Here is an 8805-nt window from a genome sequence, read left to right on the forward strand (position 1 = left end):
AGGGGTAATTATATCTTAGTTGGGATCAAGTACAGGTACTGTTTTATTATTACAGAGAAAAGGGAATCATTTAACCATGAAATAAACCCAATAGGGCTGTTCTGCCCCCAATAAGGGGTAATTATATCTTAGTTGGGATCAAGTACAGGTACTGTTTTATTATTACAGAGAAAAGGGAATCATTTAACCATTAAATAAACCCAATAGGACTGTTCTGCCCCAATAAGGGGTAATTATATCTTAGTTGGGATCAAGTACAGGTACTGTTTTATTATTACAGAGAAAAGGGAATCATTTAACCATTAAATAAACCCAATAGGGCTGTTCTGCCCCCAATAAGGGGTAATTATATCTTAGTTGGGATCAAGTACAGGTACTGTTTTATTATTACAGAGAAAAGGGAATCATTTAACCATTAAATAAACCCAATAGGACTGTTCTGCCCCCAATAAGGGGTAATTATATCTTAGTTGGGATCAAGTACAGGTACTGTTTTATTATTACAGAGAAAAGGGAATCATTTAACCATTAAATAAACCCAATAGGGCTGTTCTGCCCCCAATAAGGGGTAATTATATCTTAGTTGGGATCAAGTACAGGTACTGTTTTATTATTACAGAGAAAAGGGAATCATTTAACCATGAAATAAACCCAATAGGCCTGTTCTGCCCCCAATAAGGGGTAATTATATCTTAGTTGGGATCAAGTACATGTAGCCCACTTTATAACGCGGTTGTGGCACTACCTGCTGAATTACTCTGTTTTGGCGCATCCAGGAGTCCTGAGCCCCGCTTACTATGGGGGAAGCAGGGACTTCTCTGTTAAATGGCGTGCCTCCACCCAGGGCTCTGTTATGGGAGAACTACAACTCCCTCCCTGGGACTTGATACTTTGGTGTAGTGCTGCCTGAGACCTCACACAAGCCCCCAAAGGGAATCCCCTCCCTGGGGCATTCACTTACTGGTATGTAGGTGCTCCTTGAGGCAGACACGATGAACACACAGTTGTGATGAAACAGTTGGTTGTTTATTAGGCAGGACCTCTCCAGGAGTGGCAATACAAATACAGTGCAGGGGACACTCTCCTTCCTTACTCCTTCAGAGTACCTACCCCTGTTGGGTAACTTATCGGTACTCCCGCCAGGATGATCCCTTATAGATGTCCTCCCCGGTACTCTACGCCAAGAGACCCTCTCTAAGGGCTCTCCCCAGTACTCACGCCAAGACGGACCACCTCCAGGACTCATCCCCGGTACTCACGACTAAGTACCCTCAGAGTAGTACCCCTTCTAGCGGCAGCCTAACCACCTACCTAGACTCTTGGGTCCCTACACTCCAGCTGATGTACTGCTGGGGGATTCTAATCCCTGTACCACTCCTGGAGGGGCTATTTCTGCCCATTCTTACCTGTGCCCTAACTACATCTCACTCCTAGAGTGACCTGACACAAGAAACCTACTAATCTACCTTTGGGAAGAATACCTCTGCTCTCAGAGGCTCTCCCTTAACTCTGGCCTACAGCACATGGCTGCTTTCCCCTTATATGGGCCTAGGCACCACCCTGTGGCCATTACCCAAAACTGCAGGGATCCTCCCTGTTAACTATAACTATACCAGCTCTACCCACTATCCCATGACCAGCACCACCCAGGGGTCTGCGCACAGGGGTCTCTATCCTAAGGGCCCAGATTTGGTAAACCCCTACATACAGGTACTGTTTTATTATTACAGAGAAAAGGGAATCATTTAACCATTAAATAAACCCAATAGGACTGTTCTGCCCCCAATAAGGGGTAATTATATCTTAGTTGGGATCAAGTACAGGTACTGTTTTATTATTACAGAGAAAAGGGAATCATTTAACCATTAAATAAACCCAATAGGGCTGTTTTGCCCCCAATAAGGGGTAATTATATCTTAGTTGGGATCAAGTACAGGTACTGTTTTATTATTACAGAGAAAAGGGAATCATTTAACCATTAAATAAACCCAATAGGACTGTTCTGCCCCCAATAAGGGGTAATTATATCTTAGTTGGGATCAAGTACAGGTACTGTTTTATTATTACAGAGAAAAAGGAATCATTTAACCATTAAATAAACCCAATAGGGCTGTTCTGCCCCAATAAGGGGTAATTATATCTTAGTTGGGATCAAGTACAGGTACTGTTTTATTATTACAGAGAAAAGGGAATCATTTAACCATGAAATAAACCCAATAGGGCTGTTCTGCCCCAATAAGGGGTAATTATATCTTAGTTGGGATCAAGTACAGGTACTGTTTTATTAATACAGAGAAAAGGGAATCATTTAACCATGAAATAAACCCAATAGGGCTGTTCTGCCCCCAATAAGGGGTAATTATATCTTAGTTGGGATCAAGTACAGGTACTGTTTTATTATTACAGAGAAAAAGGAATCATTTAACCATTAAATAAACCCAATAGGGCTGTTCTGCCCCCAATAAGGGGTAATTATATCTTAGTTGGGATCAAGTACAGGTACTGTTTTATTATTACAGAGAAAAGGGAATCATTTAACCATGAAATAAACCCAATAGGGCTGTTCTGCCCCAATAAGGGGTAATTATATCTTAGTTGGGATCAAGTACAGGTACTGTTTTATTATTACAGAGAAAAGGGAATCATTTAACCATGAAATAAACCCAATAGGGCTGTTCTGCCCCCAATAAGGGGTAATTATATCTTAGTTGGGATCAAGTACAGGTACTGTTTTATTATTTTAGAGAAAAGGGAATCATTTAACCATGATAACGGGTTTCCGGATAAGGGATCCCATACCTGTGTTATTGGATAATCCTAATCAATGTAATTATCAATATTTTGATAAATGATGAATAATCTTTGGTACAAGAACATTTTTGTTTGGCAAAAAAGGCAAATTATTTAAATGCACATAAAGTAAGAATAGTTGCAAATCTGCTTATATTAGTCTGAATTAGGAAAAGCTATGTTAAATGAGCTGGGCTAAAATACAGATTTGTAATAGCTGTTTTTAACCCAATTAAATTTGATCACTATGGTTTTTCAAGGTGGTCACCATATTTAAGACAAAAAAAAGTGGGAATGTCGAAGGACAGAAATTCACCAAATTTTAGTTGCCGAATGATACATTTTAGAAATGTGAATTTCGAAAATTCAAAGTTGAAAAAATAGAATGTTTTTTTACTGTGATATTCTTGAATTTCACTAAATTTGCCCCTGAATCTTCTACAATCAGATTTTTTGGTTTGGCCTTTATCCTGAATCTAACTGACCTTTAGTATGGGCCAGCATTAAAGGGCCAGCGCCTCAGTTGGGAACTACCGCCTTAGTATATTGTGACAAAATGGTGTCGAGAGGAAGGAATACTGTATGTATCAAAATCTGAGAGAATTCTATGAAACATTTTATCATCATTTTTTTTATCATCATCTTTCCAAGCTCTGATTTATCATTTAGATCTACGCCAATAAGCTGTATATATTTTGGCCAACGACTAAACCTTCTTGCTCATAAGGAGCTTTAGCTCACGAGCAATTACTGACTGAGGGGCAGATTTATCAAAGAGTGAATTTAGAGCTCACCACAGTAACATTTCCCCACTCTCATTCATTCCTATGGGATTTTTAGAGACCTATTTATCAATGAAAGTTTGATAAATTCACCTTAAAAATCCTATAGGGATACATAAAGGGTGGGGGAATTTTACTGTGGTGAGCTTTAATTCCACTCTTTATTAACTCTGCCCCCAAAGACATTTCCTAAATATTTTGAGATTTCTATATCAATATGAACACAGTTTGCCTGAATTAGGGCTGATGTATATAAAATGTAGGTTCTACAGTACTTTTAGTACCTATTATACCAGTAATACAAAAATATAGAATTTTTAGACAAAAACACAAATTCCAGTTTTACAACCATTTTCCCGAGAAAGCTTTGTGCCCATTTTTGCACTTTTCATGACCCTATAAATCAGTGATCCCCAACCAGTGGCTCGTAAGTAACATGTTGCTCCCCAACCCCTTGGATGTTGCTCCCAGTGGCCTCAAAGCAGGGGATTATTTTTGAATTCCTGGCTTGGGGGCAAGTTTTGGTTGCATAAAAACCAAGTGTACTGCCAAACAGAGCCTCTTTAAGGCTGCCAGTCTACATTGGAGCTTCCAAACAGCCAATTACAGCCCTTATTTGGCCCCCTCATGAACATTTTTCATGCTTGTGTTGCTCTCCAACTCTTTTTATATGTGAGTGTGGCTCACGGGTACAAAAGGTTGGGGATCTCTGCTGTAAATGGTCTGTGGTGTAACAATTCCAACCAAATTTTTTAGTAATATGACACCACATACCACTTATTCTTCCCGCAGCCTGTGGTTGCATTTTATCCTATTTATATTTGTATTCATTTGTGCCTTACTTTAATCCAGTGATCCCAAACCAGTGGCTCAGGGGCAACATGTTGCTCCCCAACCCCTTGGATGTTGCTCTCAGTGCCCCCAAACCAGGGAGTTATTTTTGAATTCCTGACTTGGGGGCAAGTTTTGGTTGAATAAAAACAAGATTTCCTACCAAATAAAGCCCCTGTAAGCTGATAGGGTGCATAGAGGCCCCTAATAGCCAATCACAGCCCTTATTTGGCTCCTCCATGAACTTTTATGGTGCTTGTGTTGCTCCCCAAGTCTTTTTATATTTGACTGTGGCTCTCGAGTAAGAAAGGTTGGGGACCCCTGATGTTGGGCAATGGGCAGTACTGTACTGACAATACAGGGCTCTCCTTTGCCTTGAAGCCCTTGGTGCTCCAAAGACTGGGCATCTAAATTCTAACAGGGTATTTTGTGCACATTGCCCTATAAATGAGGTCTAAGTCGCAGCATTATATACCCTAATCCCTCTTTTATTCCGCTTTAGTTCTCTATTAAATAATAACATCATAGTTTCCTACACACCTCTAGACTTTCCATCCAGCCAATCAAAAAAAAAAACGCCATTTTTATTGAATATATCCCATTAGTTTTGTCCCTTTCAAGCTATGCGGCCGAAGCTTATCAAAGCCTACAAACCCCTTCTCCATCTTCCATGTTATTATAAAGAACCTCATTCTGTGAACATTTCCCAGCTGCCAGCTTTTTTTTAATTTTTTCCAGCGAACTCGACGAAACGGGGTCCATTTCCACTCCGGCGAAGAAGAAAATAAAAAGCTATTTGGTTCCTTCTGTTTTTCAAGGCAAACTTCCTCACTTTACCGTCGTATAAAATGAGTCGTATAAAGGAACTTTATAAGTGTGAGGTATATCCCACTTCTATAAAAACATTACAAAGCAAACAGAGCTTTCTCAGTTTACTTTAGATGCTTTTGTTGCAAAGTGAGGGCCACAGAAACCACTTACGTGAGACAATATCACCTTGTAATGCATTACAGCTGGGTTCTGTTTACATAGAGAGGGGCTTAGCTGTGGAGGAATTTGCTGATTAATTTCTTTTTAATGGGAGAGAAGTCTACCGGTACCAAAATAAACTTTAGCAATGTGGATCTTGCCATTCCTATTATATATGGAAAAGTTAATGGCAAGGGCCTTGGCTTAGTTAAATTCATATAAAAATTTTGTAATTTATTTTCTCCCAGGTCCTTATCCAACGTCATTTTTTTTTTTTCTTCTTCTTCTCCTCTTGACGTTTTGAAGAAATACAACAATAAATTTACACGGCTTAAACGAGTCGGTTGCTGTACTTTGGATTTCGCATTTCAATCTCTTTTCCTTTGGACGTTTCCTGCGTGGTGTTTGTCTCCAAGGTGACAAACTTCAAGGAAAAATATGGAAGAATTTTTAAACTTAGTGCAAAAACCACATCATGGTTGCAAAAAAAACTGCTAAACCTTGTGAAAACAGGATCTATATTTAAGGTTGGAACGGGGGGCAAATTGCTCCGTGCGGTTGGCACAGGGGAAAATGACAGCTCTCGAGCTGGCGCAAATGGACGGGTTTTTTTTTTTTTATAAGGAATATTAATGGGAAACGACAAGGCGCTCTTTGATGGAGGACGATACAAAGATACGATTTTTTTTTTATCAGTTTTCAATGCCGCATCTTCTGGAGGTCAATTGAGGTGCTTCTAAAATAATATTCCAAAAATGTAAAATATTATGTGAAAAGAAGCTCTGAAATCTTCACATTTGCTCTTCGTATCTGCTCCTTAACAGGTCCAGTTTTAAAGAGTCATTGGTGCTAAATACAGAAGATTATCCCAACTTGCATAGTTTTTCAATAATTCTCCATAAAGGCCATGTTATGAAGAGTGCCATTTATGCCCCAGTTTGGGGCTTCATTTTAACTTCTTATAAGGGGATTTAACAGAATAGGAGGTCCATGGGAGATTATAAGAAAAATGATCATGTACAGTAGTACAGGTATGGGACCCCTTATCTGGAAACCCGTTATCCAGAAAGCTCCGAATTACAGATAGCCCGTCTCCCATAGACTCCATTTTAATCAAATAATTTAGAATTTTAAAACTGACTTCCCTTTTCTCTGTAATAATAAAACAGTACCTGTACTTGATCCCAACTAAGATATAATTACCCCTTATTGGGGGCAGAACAGCCCTATTGGGTTTATTTCATGGTTAAATGATTCCCTTTTCTCTGTAATAATAAAACAGTACCTGTACTTGATCCCAACTAAGATATAATTACCCCTTATTGGGGGCAGAACAGCCCTATTGGGTTTATTTCATGGTTAAATGATTCCCTTTTCTCTGTAATAATAAAACAGTACCTGTACTTGATCCCAACTAAGATATAATTACCCCTTATTGGGGGCAGAACAGCCCTATTGGGTTTATTTCATGGTTAAATGATTCCCTTTTCTCTGTAATAATAAAACAGTACCTGTACTTGATCCCAACTAAGATATAATTACCCCTTATTGGGGGCAGAACAATCCTATTGGGTTTATTCAATAATAATGATTATTTAGCAGACTTAAGGAATGGAGATCCAAATTATGGAAAGATCCCTTATCCAGAAAACCCCAGGTCCCAAGCATTCTGGATTATAGGTCCCATACCTGTATAAATATTAATCTTACAGCTTTGATGATTGGTGACTTTCACAAATAAAGGCTTCCCTACCTGCAGCTGTACATGGGGAATGATCCCAATGGACAATAATATCAGTTAATTGTTGGGATGCACCGAATCAGCTATTTTGGGATTCAGACAAATCCTAAAACCTTCATGAAAGATTTGGCTGAATCCTGAACAGAATCCCAACCCTAATTCTGTTCAGAATTCAGAAGAGAAACATTTTTCAACTTTATTGTGTTACGAAAAGTCTCATGATTTTAAGAATTCAGTTTGGCTAGCCACTTGGATTGGGCTGAAACCTGTGAAAAGGCTGAATCCTGGCCAAATCCTGGATTTGGTGCATCCCTAGATAATTGTTGGTTTGTCTTTCTCAACTACTCTACTAAGTAATTTTAGTAGAGTAGTTTAGAATTTAGAAACAACCTTTGATAACTGAATTACCTGCACCCACCTAAACTTATGTCCAAAAAAGACAGTAGCAAGATGGAGGATTGACCTCCAATAATGCTCTACAGAAATGGAAGAAGGACCTCAATATCATCTTAGAGTTATTGGACCACAGAATGCAAAGGGAGCTGAGAAAGTAGGGCTGGGGAAGGGGGATATCTACAGCAAACTGCTGTACAGACATTAAAGAGCCATTTACTAATGCTTGATTTCCTTGGTTTGGGTTTTTTTGACACCAAAAAAGAGGTTTTTTTTTTGCGATTTATTATATGACAAAACCGGATGCAAAAATACACCTATAAATAAAACCTGTTGAGATCATGTAGAAGTCAATGGCAGATGTCCCCCCAGGTAAGGTGCTCCACAAGGAAAGAGCTGGCCGGGAAGTGCTACATGTCCTGTTTTGAAAAAAAAAAAAAAGCCATATTTTCCCATTGGCTCAGCATACAACTGAATAACAAGTAGTTCTTTTATCTCCAGTCCTTACCCACTACCAAGGTACTATAGCGGGCTCAACCTTCTGGATATATTTGGATTTAACCCAAATCAATAATTAGTCCAGGGTTTACATCATAAATCTATTGGCAAAGGTGTTTGTTAACTACCAAGGTAATCACCCAACATGCAGGTTGGACAGTATTTATGCAATTCCCAGCTGGATATCTTGTGTTATTTGCAGTGATGGTCTGCGCTTTCTTAAACCCAAGAAAAGTTCTAGCCCCCAAATGTTATAAAAGGCACTATATTTGCCCAGTAGCAGTAACCAATAAGATGTTTGCTTTTCAACAGGTGACCAGTAAATTCTACCTGCTGATTGGTTGCTATGGGATACTGCTCCTGGGCAAACATGGTTTTTATTTAGAATATAGAACATATCTATTCATTATAGCAGGACTGTCCAACTGGAAGCTCAGGGCTTGGATATGGTTCTTCTAGAGATTATTATGGACATATAGCATATAGACATATAGCATACCCAAGATCTGCATAGACATATATATGTATAACTTTATTTATAAAGTGCCACAAGGGTACGCAGCGCTGTACAATCTTACAATAAACACAATTACACACAGGGGGGACAAGTGTTATAATAAATACAATAAATAAGTATAAATACACAGGGAGTAAGTGCCATGTGGTATGAGACACAATAGGAAGGAGGTCCCTGCCCCGTAGAGCTTACAATCTAAGACTTCTTTGTATCAATGCTTTATAATAAGTTTAATATTTTTTTAATAGGTGCATGACTATAGTATCACATGTTTCATTAACACA

The sequence above is a fragment of the Xenopus tropicalis genome, chromosome 10 (assembly GCF_000004195.4).
Source record: "Xenopus tropicalis strain Nigerian chromosome 10, UCB_Xtro_10.0, whole genome shotgun sequence".
Lineage (NCBI taxonomy): Eukaryota > Metazoa > Chordata > Amphibia > Anura > Pipidae > Xenopus > Xenopus tropicalis.